At 41.5% G+C, this 17505-nt stretch overlaps 1 protein-coding gene across 2 annotated transcripts in view; it reads right to left on the reverse strand.

The window, feature by feature from the left end:
* The window catches only part of ARHGAP6 (Rho GTPase activating protein 6), a 397221-nt gene that overhangs the window by 171581 nt on the left and 208135 nt on the right, over positions 1 to 17505 (reverse strand). The window contains exon 1 of one of the 2 annotated variants that reach the window (XM_019524743.1): positions 13461 to 13746. The exons of the other annotated variant lie outside the window; for it this stretch is intronic. The gene's annotated coding sequence lies outside the window, so the exon portion shown is untranslated. Of the gene's footprint in view, positions 1 to 13460; positions 13747 to 17505 lie in introns of those variants that run through there. 2 annotated transcript variants of the gene reach the window in all.

The following is a 17505-nucleotide window of genomic DNA, read 5'->3' on the forward strand; positions in this document are numbered from 1 at the left end:
TTATCCCAGCCTTTGTCTGTCTGGCCTACATAAATTTCAAATTCTGCAGGCTAAGGGCTCTAACAATGTACATGCATAGTGTATCTCATCTAAGACCTATGCTAACACATAACATATTCTACTGTAACACAAAAACATAAAGTACATACCTGTACTGGAATCATAATACAAATACATGAATAGTAATAAGAAGTATAGACCATGTTCTTCTCACACGGCCCATGAGAAACATCACATTTAACCCTCTACTAATTCTTCTATGACGGAGAAAACTCTACCTTGGTGGTCATACAAGGGCAAGTCTGCTTGGAGGGAGAACTAGGAGGGAACTAGATTCTGGGCATTGAGGGAGAGCACACCGTACTTGGCACAGCTTTGGGAGAAGACTCTCCTGTGTCAGAGCATTGGGTATAGGCTGGCCAGAATAATTTGTTCTTCTCAGTTCAAAATTTATGCAAGGTCACCGAGTGGAAATGTAACCTTGGTGAGGATCAAGGATAGAGTGACTGTATGTCCCACTTTAGCCAGGACACTCCAGGATTCCATAACTTGGTCCCAGCTGGTTGGTCAAAAGCCCTGAGCAGGAGTCTGGCAGGGAGGCAGAGCAGCATGGTGTGCCAGTCAGGTGGCAGGGCAGGCACCACTGCTCTTGTGCAGGAGCAAGGACATGCCACATACAGGTGGGGTGGCACCTGCTCCAGTCTACCTGCCTTGCTCCTACACAGGAGCAGCGGTACTTGCCCAGCCACCTGCTCATGCTACTCTGCCTCCCCACTGGACTAGCCCACGCTTTTGACCAACCAGCCAGGACTGGCCTACAGAATCCTAGAGCGTCCTGGCCAACTGGGATGAATAGTCAACCTGCTCCAGGGAGGACTCCTGAAGAGTATTTTTCTGAGTATCTAAACTACTCACTTTTGAAAATGTATTCATGCACATGTACTGCCACACACATACATCACTGCTTCACTCGTTAGATTGCAGCATTGCATGAAGTGAACTCAGAACTTTCCAAATTCCAAGAAAGCTATAGTCCTTCCCTACAAAGTATTCCACCCAAAAAAGGTGAAGTGGTGGAAAAAACAAGTACAACACAGGACACATCTTGTTAATTAAATTATATAATTTAAAAATTAAGGAAAAACCATACTAAAATCTTGCCCTCGTAACTCCTGTCAATTAATCACCTCTCTCACTCAGGAGTCCTCTCAGCTTCTATTATATTTTTCTCATTGCTCTCCTGCTAACATCCTTTTTCCTCCACAAAAATGAACAGTTTACTTATCACATAAATAACTGAAATACCAGAGCAGATGACTTAGTCATTAAGGGGAAGATTTGTGCCTTTGAAAATCTTCCCACCCTTTCCAAGCTCCTTGTAAATATCATTCAAATTCTGAGCATAATCTCATAGTAAGAAAACCCTTGCTGGTTTTTAAAAAATATGTTTTTGGCTAATTTCTATTATGGCCTATGTTTCCAAAAGAATGCAAGTGAAAGTAAGTGGGATTTAGCAAATAAAGTTACTGTAAAAAATTTCCCCGTATTTTTAAACCTAAACAAAATCGGTGTAGACAATCAAATAGCCCACATCCTCACTGTTAAATTCTTCGAAAAATCCTGAATCAGGACTTAAATTTAGTGATGTGCTATGCTACAATGGCAAACTGTGCTTTTACAAAAGATGGTGGTGGTTGGAGGCTCCCTTCTGCAGGGGATGAAGGCATCCATCTGCTAGCCTGACCTGTTGTCGTAGGAAATCAGCTGCTTGCTTGGAGCTGAGATGTCATGGAGGGATTACCAAGACTCATCCAGCCCCCTGGTAGATGACTACCTCACAGGCAAGTCTACATGCCGCCCCATGGCAACGTAGCAGTGTACTAGGCCACTGCAGGGCATGCTACAGTGACGTAGCAATCACATGGTTTTATATTTCCAAAAGGAAGTACTAAAGCATGGCACTGTAGCAACATTGTCATACGCCAGCATGCAGACATGCCCCATGCTGCTCAGCCATGTGGGCACCAATGATGCTGTCAAGGATGACCCTGAGCAGATCAAAAGTTACTACAGGGCTCTGGGTGCAATGGTGAAGGGAAGAGATGCTCAGGTGGTGTTCTCCTCGATCCTTCTGGTCAAGGGGAAGGGCCTGGGAAAGAGCAGACACATCCTACAGATCAATGCATGGCTGTGCAGATTGTGCTGCCAGCAGGGCTTTGGCTTCTTTGCCTACAGGATGTTTTTTCCAAGAAAAAGGATTGCTGGGGAGGCATGTGATCCATCTGACAAAGAGAGGGAACAGCATCTTCACAGACAGAATTGCTAACCTAGTGAAAGGGCTTTAAGCTTGTTTTGCCAGGATATGAAGACAAAAGCCCTAAGGTAAGTGGGGAAGCAAGTGACCTGGAGGAAGCACAAGCAGGAGTGGGCAACAAGGGAGACCTTCTCATTCCTCCTGAAAAAGTAAGGCAATTGGCTAGTTACTTCAGGTATCTGTACACGAATGCATGGAGCCTAGGAAACAAGCAGGAGGGTCTGGAAGTCCTCAAACAGTTCCAGAACTATGATATGATTAGAATAACAGACTTGGTGGGACAGCTTGCATGATTGGAGCACTGTCATTGATGAGTACAAATTGTTCAGGAAGGACAAGCAGGGGAGAAGAGGAGGAGGAATTCCATTTCAGGTAAAAGAACTGTATGATAGCTCAGCTCCAGTATGAAACTGGAGTCTCTGGGTCAGGGTCACAGGAGAGAGCAACAAGAGTGATAATGTGGTGGGGGTGTACTGTAGTAGACCACCAGGAGGATGAAGTGGATGAGGCTTTCTTCAAACAGCTACCAGAAGTTTCCTGATCACAGGCCCTGGTTCTCATGGGGGACTTCAATCACCCTGTCATCTGCTGGGAGGGCAACACAGCAGTGCACAAGCAATCCAGGAAGTTTTGAAGAGTGCTGGGGACAACTTCCAGGTACAAGTGTTGGAAAGAATAACTAGAAGCCATGCTCTTCTTGACTTGCTACTCACTAATAGGGAAGAATTGCTGGGGAATGTAATAATGGAAGGCAGCTTGGGCAGCAGTGACCACGAGGTGATTGAGTTCAGGATCCTGATGAAAGGAAGGAAGGAGAGCAGCAGAATAAGGACCCTGGACTTCAGAAAAGCAGAATCAGGGAACTGGTAGGCAGGATCCCCCAGGAGGCCAGTCTGAGGGGAAAAGGAATCCAGGACACTGTGGGTTATAGTGGACAATAAGCTGAGTATGAGCCAAAAATGTGCCCTTGTCGCAAAGAAGGGTAAGGCCATACTGGGCTACATTAGCAAGAGCATTGCCAGCAGATCAAAGGAAGTGAGGCACTAGTAAGGCCACATCTAGAGTACTGCATCCACTTTTGGACCCATCACAAAATGGAACAGAGGGCAACAAAATGGTTGGGAGGCCCGGGCACATGACTTGTGAGGAGAGTCTGAGGGAACTGGGCTTATTTAGCCTGAAGAAGAGAAGAATGAGAGGGGATTTAATAGCAGGCTTCATCTATCTGAAAGGTAGTTGCAAAGAAGATGGAGCTAGACTGTTCTAGTTTCTCAGTGGTGATGGATAACAGAACAAGGACCAATCCAATCAAGCTGCAGCAAGGGAAGTTTAGGTCAGATATGAGGAAAAACCCTCTCTCAAGGAAGGTAGTAAAGCACTGGTGAAATCTCCATCCTTGGAGATTTTTAAGATTCAGCTAGACAAAGCCTTAGGATAGCCCTATACTTGGGAATGGTCCTGTTTTAGCAGGGGGTGGAACTAGGTGATGTCCTGAGGTGCTTTCCAGCCTTAATTGTCTATGTGCACTTTTACACATGCTCCATGTGTTCTGACTGGAATGTGTCAGAGCAGATTCAATTCACCTTGATTCAGAACGCTCCAGCACGCTGCAGCGTCTCATGCATTCAGCATTCCTGCATTTCAAAATGGTGGCAGGGGCACTTTAACGAAAGCTTGTCACACAAGCTTTCGTTAAAGTGCCCCCACCACCACGCTGAAATACAGGATGCTGAATTCATGAGATGCTGCCTGTGTTTTGATTAGAGCAGCTCCTATGGAAAATATGACACATAACAGATATAGTATTACATAGTTTTAACTTTCTTTGCTTAATTTCTTCTGTAAGTTTCAGGAAACTAAGTATACAATTGCCACTTTGTAAAACTTTCATTTACATTGGTAATTTATTTCAACTCTAAAATTATTTCCAGACTTCTCAACCATAGGCACTTTAGATTCTGTCAGTTCATATTCCCGTAACACAGTTTTCCTGTCTGTACCTCTAATCTCTCCCTTCCTTGCTTTCCAGTTGTTGCAATTTGTATTCAGCAATAAAATGACCTAAAGGAAAGCTACTAGTTCTTGTAAAGATTTAGTCCTACAGGACAAAAAGAATTAACAGACTGATAAGCATAATGAAAGAGGGAATTAAGAAAAAAATGAAAAGTAAATAGCACTAAATGACCATTATGGTTGTAAATGACTAAGGGGAAAAATCCTTTGTTCCAATGAGTACCTAAAACTGTCCTAGATGATTTTTGGGGGATTTGTAACTACCCAGTATGAGGTAGTTACTTGCAGGTAATAATGTGGAGCAGCTTGTTTATGGCCCCTGGCACATGTCACATTTAAGTCATGATAAACCAGTCAGAGGTTATACATTTAAGTCATGATAAATCACATCTTAAATTGTTAATTGCTATACATTGTTAAAATATGTAATAACTTTGTGGCTGGTTCCTTTCATGCCATTAACAGAATGTGTGGCCAGGCTAGGACTCCCCGGTACATTCCCCGGTATGCACCCCTGGGTGGAAGCCCCATTAGCTGATGCAATTCTGAGTCACAGGAACTTGCTACTTACTGATGCAGGGGGAGTCCAGAATCATAAACTCAGGCTCCCCCCTGCACCAATAATAAGGTGTGATTGGATCTGATGCTGGATGCCACAATCACACGTCCTGCCACATAAGTGTGGAATGGCAGGAAACATGTTTGTGGGGATTCCACATCAGGAGCCATCACTCCTTCATCTACGTGTCTGCCAGGGGCCTAGGTCACACTCTTCTAGCTCCCCCTACAAAACAGTGTCAAACATCAAATGTTCCCTGCCAGCAGGGTATCCTCTAGGTATACTTATAAATTGATTCAACCCATTGAGGGTATGAACAAACATATATCTGATGCCATTTCAAAAGGCTAGCTGCTGATTGGGAGCAGACAACAATTGTTAAATTCTAACAGTCATGTGTACATAAGCCAGGATATAAACGTAGCATGACTACTCCAGTTTAACCCTGAATAAAGCAGCATTTCAGTGTTAAAGGTGGAGCTCTTTTGCTACACTGGTGTTGTTCCCAGCTTTGACACATGTAACTGGTAGAACACAACAGCTGCTCTTCCCTCCCACTTCCCCTTTTGAAATAGCTCCAAATGTATGTTTGTTCAAACTCTTGGGAGTACTGAAGACATTCTGGCTTTTGCTGGGAGCCCCACTGGTGTCTGACAGCACGGGGGATTAAGGAATGATAGCAAGTAAAAGACAAAAATTCAGAAATGAAAACTCAGAATGAACTTTAATAACAGGATATATATAGGAGCACTCGGCTGTATATGTCTCAGAAACATCCAAAATAAAGTCTGAACACCAAGCCAATTACACAAGAGGAAATGCTGATTTTACTAATCATTTCAACCCACCGAGCAAAATCCTGGCCCCAATGCCATGAATGCCAAAATTCACAAGATGTTCTCAATGTGGCTATCATTCCATTCACAACATTTAATATAATGACAAAAATGTCCATGCAATGCATGTTCCCTAAAAGTCAGGATCTTTGCAAACAATACCTATTGTATGATTTTAATACATTTTGGACCTCTGTGCCAAAACTGATTATTATCACCCTCTGAATATGAAGAAATATTTTACTAAAGGACTGTATTTATACAGTGAATAATAAACTATGCATTAAATCAAGGAAATCTGTTAGTATTGGCAAGAGACTGGACTGTATAAAGTATTCTTTTAGTTGTTAGCTGTGTTTAAATAGTAATTAACTTTTATGTGGCAATTCTTAGGCAGACATATACTCATTTACTCTCAGCTATCTGTCTTTCTTGCAAACAACCCTGTGATTGCCAAGTGGAATTGGATGAATACAGGATACACGTTGCTAAGTTCTGTATAACAAGGCAAGACAAGTAGGATACTGGAATGCTGACATCATCCACAAGGAAGACTGAATTCACAGCCACACCAGAGAAATATCACTTAGGAAAATGACATGAATTAGCCCCCAGCAAATAATAATAACAAAAAAAATGGTTAGTGAATACCAGTTATCAGGGGGAAAAAAGCTCTACTAACATTACTATGAAATAAAGAGTGGCTATGGGACAGAGAATGTTCTTATAGGGCACTATTAGTAGAGTAGAGAAAGGGAGGGGGAAAAGATCTTACAGTGTTCCTATCTTACTTCTTCACATGATTTCAAGATTAAAACATTTTCAACACAAGGGCAATTATGGGTTGAATCCCTCATGGAGAAGCCTTTGGATTTTCAAACAGAAGTCTATAACAGAGTGGTTGTTTGTGTAAAATAAGCACAATATGAATAATTTAGATCAAGGGTGGCCACCCTGAAGCAAGCATGTCACAAGTGGCATGGTTAACCTCTTTATGTACCACATAGCAGATCAAGAAGGTGGCAAGCAGCACAGTGGCAGATAGGGCAAGAAGCTTAAAGCAGGGCAGCAGATTGGGACGGGAAAGGGGATCACACTATTCAGGGAGGGCACAGGGCTTAATTTGTGGCACTCCTGCCAAAAAAGGTTAGCCCACGCTAATTTAGATCATTAAGACCTCTCAAGACTCCCTTGGAGTATCCAAATATTTGTGTTCACAGAATCCAATATTTGTGACATGTAATATTGATTTATAATGAAACATCAAGATACCAAACTAAATTCACCAACACCAACTCAGCCAGTTAAATCCATTAACATAGAAGGGAGAATTCATGCCACTGGAGGGCCTTGCCCTGCTAATCCTTATTCTCTGAGCCTCTCTCAGAATGATGTCATTAATGCTTTCAGGTATGTCCAAGCACATACATAATCTGAGGACATTTCTGGTAGGCCTGAAATGGAAATGGATTAAAATTGAAAACTGCAAGGGAAAATAAATACAATGAAAAAAGATAGTAGGAGAATATATTAGTTTTTTTCATTTTAAGAGTGGCTGTTAGGAACGGAAATGCTTTACCATCCATTAGGTTCACATCTACTGCCTGATGCAGGGCCAGGGCAGGGCAAGAACAGGGCCACACAGATGCCATACTGCCACTGCTTGCCACCTGCCTGCTCCATATCTGGCTGCTCATCATTCCCCGCCAGCTCCACAGCGTCCAGCTGCTTGCCACCCCCTCCCGCCCCCATCCTTGGCATCCAGCTGCTCACCACCCACTCCCTACCCCGCTCGGTGTTCGGCTGCTCACCGACCTTCCTCCCCACACTCGGCGTCCTGCCGCTCACCACTCCACCCCACCCAGGGGTATACTTATTAAAAAGGGGGCTGCTGGGAGTACACTTATTAAAATAGGTTGAAAAGCCCTGCCCTAACCATTAATCAGAACCAGTCTCCTTCTTGTTTGTTTTCTTCCTGGCTTCCTGATTCTTGCACTCTTGGCTTCCAGCAGAGGATCCAGTGAGGGTGCACTGTTGTGCTTGCACCCCTCTTTGATTTCTGCTCCACCCAAAGTTTAAAGCTAACTGCCTTGCAGCAGCAGCAGCATTTTTAGTCAGGAAGTGCTGAAGGAGTTCATTGACTCCATGGTTATTGTAATCTACCCCATCCCTTCTCAGCTTTATTCCACAGGTGCAAACTTCCCTCTCTTCTTTTTAATGGTCAAGCAATCAAGTTATACTTTGTTCTGCGATTCTGCTGTTAGCTGCTGCAATTCTAATGAAGCTCCTATTTCATAGACCTGCAGATTGTTTTTAACTCATTCCAATGAAGTTATATTTCTTTTTGATTCATCTTAAACTTAATAATACAGCCCTAGGACCCTAACATATTAGTAAAGCTTCTAGTTTATTTTTAACAGGAAAGAAATACATGTTGTTTTACATGTGATGATGCACCTCATCTGCACCACCACCCCTTTCAAAATTCTAGATCCACCCAGGTTGCCTTCCCAATGGCTCAGCTTCTGCAGGATGGGTGGAAAGTGCCTGGTGAGTAGCACATTCCCCTGCAAGGTGACAGATACGGGTTTGAATTCATTCAGGCTGAGGAGAGCCTATGTCTTCCATTTCTAGGGAAAGTGCTTTAATGAGTAGGTTGCTGGGGAAAAGGTACACACTACCATCATCAGTCATGAAACGTCTGTCATCGGAAACACCATATGATCTCATAAGTGCAACTAGGTATGGTGAATCGCAAGTAAAGCACAGTATGTAATGGACAGCTTGAGAGGGGCAAGAATTCAGAGAGTCCCCATGGAATGATCTTTGGAGGTGCACACCATTTCCTTCTCTCTACATAGAATGCTTATAAACAAATATGAACCACTCTCAGGTGTCTCTGAAGTCTCTCCATTGACGCTGCGGGGATGCTAAATGCCTAACCACGTTATTTGGAAACTTCCCCTGGAGGAGGGTACTCAATATTTTGACACGGTGACAAGGTTTAGGCACATACTGAAAAAAATGTGAATTGTGCCCCGTGTGTGGATAATATAAAGGTAATGTACTTATTTGTGACCTGATACTGTGTGTAGTGTAGGGGTACTCACAAAGATTTGATTCAATAACAAGTTACAGGATAACTGCACCAAAGGCTGTGGGAAGTTAGGAATGATCTCCAATTCTATTATATTTGATAGAAAGATTTAAAAAAAGGCAACGTGAGAGTATGCAGAACTATCAGTTCCCATGTGTTCAAAAACCATAAGTCAGGGTACAAATCACTGCATTACAAATTATGAGTATTTTTAATGTATATTCAGGGTTATTTATCTTCATTTTAGTATTCTTTAGTAGTTTTGTGTTCAAACTCTTCTCTGCAATCAGGAGAGTTAGAATTTTACCTTAAGAACAGGAAAGTCCCATGCCCCAGGTAACCCTGTGACTTTGGGAGAGAAACACCCAATATTGCGAAGCTTCCAATAAAAGTGCAAGTTCTCACTCCATTGTTCACTGTTGATTAGGGCTAGGCACAGACATTGAAAAAGCCCAAGGCAGAATCGCTCAAACCTAAGTGGGTTTCTGTAAGCACCCTAGGTTAGGTCAGGAGCGAACAAAACAGAATTTTGGCCTTGGAGCAGGGGGAAGAAGGGGACATGCAGGCTGCCTGGATTGGCTGAGGCCAGCAGGTTGAGGGCTCTTGACCACACCTTCCAGTGTGACCTGTGGCCTCCCTGGGCTGCCAGAGATTGCTGACAGCAAGTGCCCCTCTTCCCCCTCCCCGTCAGCAGTCAATGACTGGCATCTCCAGTCCAGGCTGCTCTCTGTTATTGTGAGAACTTGTGGAGGGGCATGGGGTTCCCAGGTGCGTGTGCAGCAGCCCCCATGGACCCTCATACTCCCCTATATGCTGGATCCCCATGCCCCTCCTGAGAGCCAGCACATCACCAGGGAGCTGGGCACAGCCAAGTGCTCCTCTCCACCCTCCCCTGTCATCAGTCTAGCACAGTGGTGACTCGGCTCTGTGAGAGCTGGAGGCAGGACCAGAGCAGCCAAGCATAGGGTGGGGTTACTGGGGGCCCACAAAGGCACCAAGGATGCAGGCAGACAGTGACCTAACCTGATACATGAACAAACTTGGTACCAAAGTTCGATTTATCAGTCTAACCTAGATAGATTAAGCCTGATACCATATCGATCCAGGTCTATCTTAGACCAAGATCTGCCATTTTGTACTCCAAACTTCTGTTCTCTTACAGGTATACACCAGTTTCCAACCACTTAAACCAGAAAAAGTATAATGGTTGTACCTGGCCCAGGTTAAAGCTATATTATTCATATCTAATGCTTTATGATATGCCTTAATCATATCTCTTGCCTTACCCATAATGATACTATACACAGTCACTTAGCTTCTAGCATACTATGAAGCTTATAATTCAATGTAAACTACTCTTAGTACTAAGTCAGTTCACCATGTTCAAACCAACATTTTCAGCAAAATCTGATCCTATCTATAGAAAAAGACCTTTGAATAGAGATAAAAAGTATTTGCTGGCAAAATAAAAATAACAGATGGTGCTCAAAATTATGTCCCCACCACTTATTTCCATCCTGGACCTGAGAAACCATTTCAAGAAACCAGCAATTTTGACATAAATGTTTTGCTGAAAATATTTTGAGCACCTTTATAATCAGGGATCCTGTTTTTTTCTGATTAAAAAAAAAAAATCCCAATTTTCAGGTTAAAAAAGTAACCCAAACTCCACATTATTTCTGTGTTTAAAATTAAGTGCCACTAATACATATATATATATATACACACAGTATTGTTTCACTTTGATCATGGAAAAATGTGGATTTGGGATTACTTTTTTTAACCCAAAAATTGGGGATTTTTTGTCAGAAAAAAAAACAGGATCCTTGTTTATAATGTCCCATTATTACGGGATATTTATGCCTTCCAGACTGGATTTCCAGAACATACACTGAATGTGACTAACCTCACAGACAATCTAGAAACTTCTGCTTGAACACTGCTAGCAGAAGTTGGTCTGTACTGCTTCTCGTAGAATGAATATTGTATCAGTGTACTCGACAGGCTGCACTAGATTTTAGCTGGTTTCTAAGTGCCGCTGAATACCTTCAACTCTGCAAAGCTCTTACATTTTGCTTTCCTTGTTGCAAGGTCTGTCTATTGTGTCAGGTTTCATCTGTGCTGAGAGAAGGATGGGTTTTGCGCGTGACCTTCTAAAAAAACAATAAGGAAAGTTTTCTTTCGATTCCATTAGATTCTGCTTTCTGAGTCACTTGCATTCCAACTGTTTCAGTACCGATGAACAGTATACCTAGAGGTGGTGATAGGCACATTTCATGCATTTGAAAAATAAATACATAACTCTAGTTGATTATGAATTTTGAGGTCACTTATTGCATAACTGCTCCTCCCATTCATCTTCATTTCCCAGTTCTAGCACCCATTCTAAGTTTACAGTCTCGCACATTACACATACATACCCTCATACCTCACATGTTGATTTAAAATGTCCAGGACCCTTGGATAACTCAAAACTATGACACCGAGTCAGCTGCAGCCTTTTGGCAATGACCCAGTATTTCCCATATGTTCTGCTTAGCATATTCCAGTTCCCACCCACTGTAGCACCTTTCTTGATGACTAGGTTGTCCTGAAGAGAGCAATCTTGCAGGGAAGCTAAAGTGGAAAAGCATAACAGCGGGCACATCTACATGTGTATTAATGTGCCATAATTATGTTATATTATTACACATACTAAACTTAATGTGTGATACTTGGTGCTACTGTGCACTAGCGCTGGCACACATCTTTTAAGTAGCACTATTGTGCAGTAAACTAATTCTCCTGTACATTAGCACATTTGCACAGCTTTCACCATGACACACCAATGCACAGTAGAATTAGTCTACTGCGCTTTTAGCATCTCGTGTAGACGCGCCCAGTGATCCTTAGTGCAACTTTACTGAATAGAGAGTAAAAAGTGATGTGCCCTACTTCTTTCTGGCTTGTCAGTTTATTTACATATTAAATCACCACTGTTTCCTTTTGGGAAATTTTCTTTCGAGTTGATTTAGCCTGTGCTTTGGGACTATGCACCTCTTAAAAAAGGCTACCAGTTAGGTAGACCATACATCTCAGTTTGGCCGGGACAGTCCTAGATTTGGAGGCCAATTCTGGTCATGCAAGTGAAAATTAAAATGAACATCTGAGGCATGGGGTGGGTAGGCATGAGCTGTGAAACAGGAAGCCCTAGCAGACAACAAAGCTGCCCTAAGATCATTTAGCTTGATTAGTGGAATGACGATTAAAAAAGGAAGATGATTGTTGCCACAGGCTATAATTAAGAGTTATAAAATCATAAAAAGTACAGACATATATAAGATTATTTTAAATCTATACATGCAGTGCAGTACAGAACAAGGGGTCATTAACTGGCCCCTTAGCTGCCCAAATAGTAATTACCATAGCTGCACTGGGGCACCCTGTCCCCGCCTCTGCCTGTAGCAGCATCACTGACTAAAATATTGTATTCAAACAATTCTACATCCTTATGCAACAGTGTCCAATGTCAGAATGGGGCTTCCTAGAACTGTTTCTTTGCCTTGGATGCATCAGCACAAGATGGTGCCTAACTCTTTTGAAAAAAGACATGATACCAGATAGATGACTCAGTATATGAAAACCTGCTCTGACACTAAATCAACACAGTGCTACTGGATGCTGTCTCCGTTCTCTATTAAGTAAGAAGGCCTGTTAAAAACGCTCATTAAACAGCACAATTAAAATGTGAAGATCAAAATTGGTCATTAAAATAAAAAATAACATATCAGCATGAAATAAATGAGAGGGACCTTCTGTAAGCTACCTCCCTAGAATGAAATACCCCAAGTCCAATTTGCACACCTGCCAGCTGATCTGCAATTTCATTCTTTGTTTTAAACAGTGCATTTATTTTGGACAGGAAGAGGGAAAAATAGCCCATAAAGTTCCCACTGTTATGAAAAACAGAAACAATTGCTAGAGTTACAAGCTCCTCATGGACTAAGCCAGCACATGAACACTTCTTACTCTGTGCTACAGTTCAGTGCAGCTAACTGGAACATAGAGGCATTTTAGCTAGATCTATAAAACACAACTCTTACAGAAAGTTTGCTTTTTTAGTTTTGGGGGTTTTTTTTTCCAAAACTGAATGTCTGCAGTTATACATGTCATACAATCTGTTCTCAAGCAGACTTATCAATGGCATACTTTGGCTCACACCTACCGAAGACTGGGGCCACAGACCCTTCACACACTTAAAGAAAATGATAAACATATCACAGACTTCAAAGCAACCTACCATCTAATTAAGTTGATTTTTTAAATGGCTTAATTGTGCAGTTTAGTTTAATTATGCAATACCACTGCTCATTACATAGGTTTTGCTCAGCTCCATCTAGTTAAGCAAACATGCAAGATCATGAAACCAGTCTCAAAATAAAGGGTCTTTGAGAGCTTTCAATTTGTTGAATTCAGAGCCTGCTAAGTGGCAGTCACAGACTAAAGGCCAATTTTTTTCTTACTGAGCAAAAAGTATTTTTTTTTCTGAAATTCAGCTAAAACAAGTACAAATTAAAACACAGTAAATCATCAGATTCAGCTCAAACACTCCATTACTGGTATCACTCCCACACGATGTATACACATATTTGGTTTGCTTACCCATTAACTAAATTCTGTTGCATCTCCAGTGTCCCTTGTATTTTGATCAAAACAGACTTGGAATAAGAATGCAAAGTCCAACTTAGAATGTTTATAAAAATTTAAAAAAAGAAACACTAAAGTCATAATAATGTAATTTTCCTGAAATTATATATCAAAGGTCTGAGAAATAGATCAGCTGGAACAGATATATCTCCCACGATACCTTTTTTTTGCCAGAGACTTCTACTGTCATGAATCTAGAGGAAAAAAAAAAGATCTTTTCATTTCATTGCTTCGAAGTGAGCTCAGAGAGTTCAGTATTGCTGAAAGCTTTGTAATAAAGTGAGTGTAAGGGTATGTGTGTGGGGGGGGAGGAAGGAGGAGGGAGTGAGAATGAGGGAGAGATACAAACAAACTGTAACTGGATTCCTTGCTTTTTATTTCAATGGGACTGTTTTGAAGAAACACAAGGATTGGTTAAAAAGGGGCATGTCTCCAGAAAAAAAAATCCATCTTCTATATGGCTGTACAAACTCATAGCTGGACAGTAACTGTGTAAACTTTCCTTATTAGGAATAGCCAAAGGAATGTTGAAAGCATCTGGTAATATCCCTTAGAGCATGGTAAGACACTGTTGACGTTCTTCCTGACCTTCCATGCCGTTAGCTTTTTTTAAAATTATTTTTAAGCTTCCCTGCAAAACCTAAATATTTAATACTTTTTGCTAAAAAAAAAAAAAGCTGATAAAGCCTCCATTACTCACAATCTATGAGTGCAATGCTGTCATCTACAACACGGGAGTGGGAAGATTAATATGTCTTATTAAAAACAAACTCTGAGTCACAAATTACATCGATCATGGTTCTGTTCCACATGGGAACTTAACATATCACCACTCTAAATGGCATTCTTGTTTCTCAACTGATACAATGTTGTACTTCATCAGATTGCTCCCACAACACACAGAAAGGGAAGATTCCAGTTCACAAGGGAAGGAGGAGACTATGTAATAACATGCCTCTTTGGTTTGGCATTCTGTGCACTTCTATCCATGGCTAGGCCAAATAGTGGTTGATGAGTCTGAGATAGCCTTCGCTGACAGAGCTAGTAAAGGCTTTATGGATAAGTTTCAGAGGTTCCACATGTGATCCCTCCTGCTAACAACCTGTTCATTAGTACTGCTTGTTGATATATATATATGCATCTACTGTTCATTGGTATTGAAATAAAGGTTGTTCCTATGCTTCCTAATCAAGTTCAGTACCCCACTCAAACAAAGTGTGTGTGCTACCTGACCCTGCTCTAATCTGCCACATGCCACACAAAGAAGGTGCCTATGCCTCTTGTGGCATGTTTGCCAAAAGTCAGCCACCTCTGTGCTAGAGGATGCACCACAGTTACTAAAGCAATAGAGAACATGCACATATGTGAATACCTAGATCTGCCTTCTGTAGGGAAAGTCTAGCACACAACATTATAGATTCAAAACACATTATTATTATTACTACTATTAAAATTATTATTAATAAACAAACTAGTGCTGGCCACATCTTCTTTTTTAAGTTTGTTGGAAAATAATACTGGATGGTCACTACACACATCCTGAGTCCTGACAGAAGAGTAGTTTCAGCTTTTTACTATGCCTTCTGAAGCATGAATTCCAGTTCTGCTTGGACATGTACCAAAGGCTGCCCCAAGACAACCCAGATGTCAACAGGTGCCTGATCATTTGGCTGTGGTGTCAAGGGTGCCCAAACTGTGCTCACTACTTCACTCTCTCCTGTGCTGTTGGCCACAGAAACTACACTAGCCCTATGGGTTGTTAGCTCAGAAGGACCCCTGAATATTGATTCTGCTAGGAGAGAGAGAAAAATGAGCACACAGAACCCTCATGGAAAACTTTTGAAGTGGTTCACTGGTACAAAAACACATGAGCACTTTTGCATGCACATTTCCAAACTGAGCCTTTTAAGTCAACCCTGCTGAAGGAAAGGGCAAGTGGTTAGGCTGGTCCTTTCCACAAAGTGCTGAAAAAAGGAGAATCTTAGTCTTGATGCCTAAACCCAAGACACAAACATAAACAATCTTAAGGGCAGACTGAAAACCTATTTTTATATAAAACAAAGCTTTCTGATTTTCTCCTCTGGTTCCCCCTTCTACAATTTGGTTTTGTTGTTATGCCTGCCAAGTGCTTTCTGATCTTTTTTAACATTTCTATTAGCAAAGTAACTCTACTTCGTATTTTTCATACTCTTCATATTCTAATTAAAATACATGTTCATCAGCAGAAAGACCTATATGAACCTCTTCAAGTTTTTCTTTTCATTCTGGATTTAGTACAGAAAAAGATTAGTAAAAAGAAGAAATCATCAGCATGGATTTTAATAGATTGTGTGTCTTGCTAAAAATAGGCATATATAGGGAACTGACAAGCTTTTGTTACAATGGTCTTGTAAAATCAACAGTGATTTGGAATAACAATAAGTCTGTCTGTGCCCTGCAGTACACACAATACAATGCCACAGCAAGGTTTCAAAACTTTTGTCCATGCCTAATTACATCAGGAGCTGATAATAATTCAGAACAACTCAAAATTGCTATTAATAAATAGACTAAAATCTAATGGTTTTGGAGAGCATTAAGTACATATTTCTTATCAGAATCATAACCTTTATTAGTCTAGAGGACATTAACTTATAGTATACCACTGAGATGTATAAGTGAATGCCTTATAATGGTATAAAATATTTTATGTACAGTAAACCCAGTAATAAAGTCTGCATTTTAAAGTATGTTATTTGTAGTATATCAACTACTACCATTTCAGTTACACCATGTCTTTAGTGAGCTGTGAATACATTTTAGCTACACTGACTTGGCCCCTTTTATGGAAGTTCCAGGCACACAATTCCATGCATATGGCTTGCATTCTGTGGTCGTTTGCCCAAGTAATTTATAACATGCCTAAGTGTAATTAATATTATAACATACATAGCCATTTTGGTTTATAAATGTAGTTTCTGCAAAAACAAAATATCTGGCTGAATTTTCTGCCAGTGTATATTGGCATACCCTTATTAACTTCAATTGGTCTATGACACTTCATCCTAGCTAATGACCTGACCATTTTTTCCAGAACCAGAGAATCACAAGATTGAAATTAATATAAAATAAAGCTCCAAAAGCCTTTACTGAGACTTAAAGAATTCAGCAACAGCATCCCATTCTACAAAAGGAACAGAACAATAAACCTCAGATACCAGAACTGATTTCTAAGTCTAGGGACAGAAGTTGCACATAAATCGGTTTAAGTGATTAGAAGCTGGTTTAAACCTGTAACAGAACAGGTTAAATCAGAGTCCCCCACAATACCAGCATGCTTTCCAGCCCTGGACTGGGCAGTGCTGTCTGCTCCAGAGAGCAAGGCCGGCCCCACCCCTCTGTTCTCTAGCTGGAGCAGTGAGGGCTGACTGACAAGACAGTAGGGAGGACAAGCCCACCTGGAGATGCAGCCCAATCTACAGGAGTGCGATAGTTGCTCTCCCCCCTTCCCCTGGCAAACCACGGCTGGGGTCTGGAGCCTCGGAGGGGCATTAAACACCCACTTAAACTTAACTGCTGGCTGTGACTGTGAACTACAAATCCCAGGGGCACATGGAAGCAAGAAGAAGAAGTGATAAGCAACCCTTCAGAGTCCTACTACTGTGGCTCTGGACTGCAAATCCCAGAAACCTTGGAAAGCAGCAGGAAAAGGAAGTGAACGCATAACCAGAGAGGCATGCTCTAGCACCTCCAGATTCTACCCTGAGTCACTTCAGGCTTGTGGCGGCATTTCCTGAATCAAAGGTAAATGTCTGTTCACTTCTGTTTCAATTTAATCTGTGCAGCTTAGACTAACCTGCAAAGACTGCATCAATTCAGCCTCAGGCTTTTTGACTGTCTGTATCTAGCCTAAAGGTTAAAGCCCAGCTGTATCGGCTTGTGTGGTAGTTTGATGGCCCTATAACCAGAGAATTCTGAAAATCCTGATTTGTGGAGGTACAAGCATTTCTCAAAGGCAGTT

This window comes from Gavialis gangeticus, unplaced genomic scaffold (genome assembly GCF_001723915.1).
Source record: "Gavialis gangeticus isolate Ggan-Ray unplaced genomic scaffold, GavGan_comp1, whole genome shotgun sequence".
In the NCBI taxonomy this organism is placed as follows: Eukaryota; Metazoa; Chordata; order Crocodylia; family Gavialidae; genus Gavialis; species Gavialis gangeticus.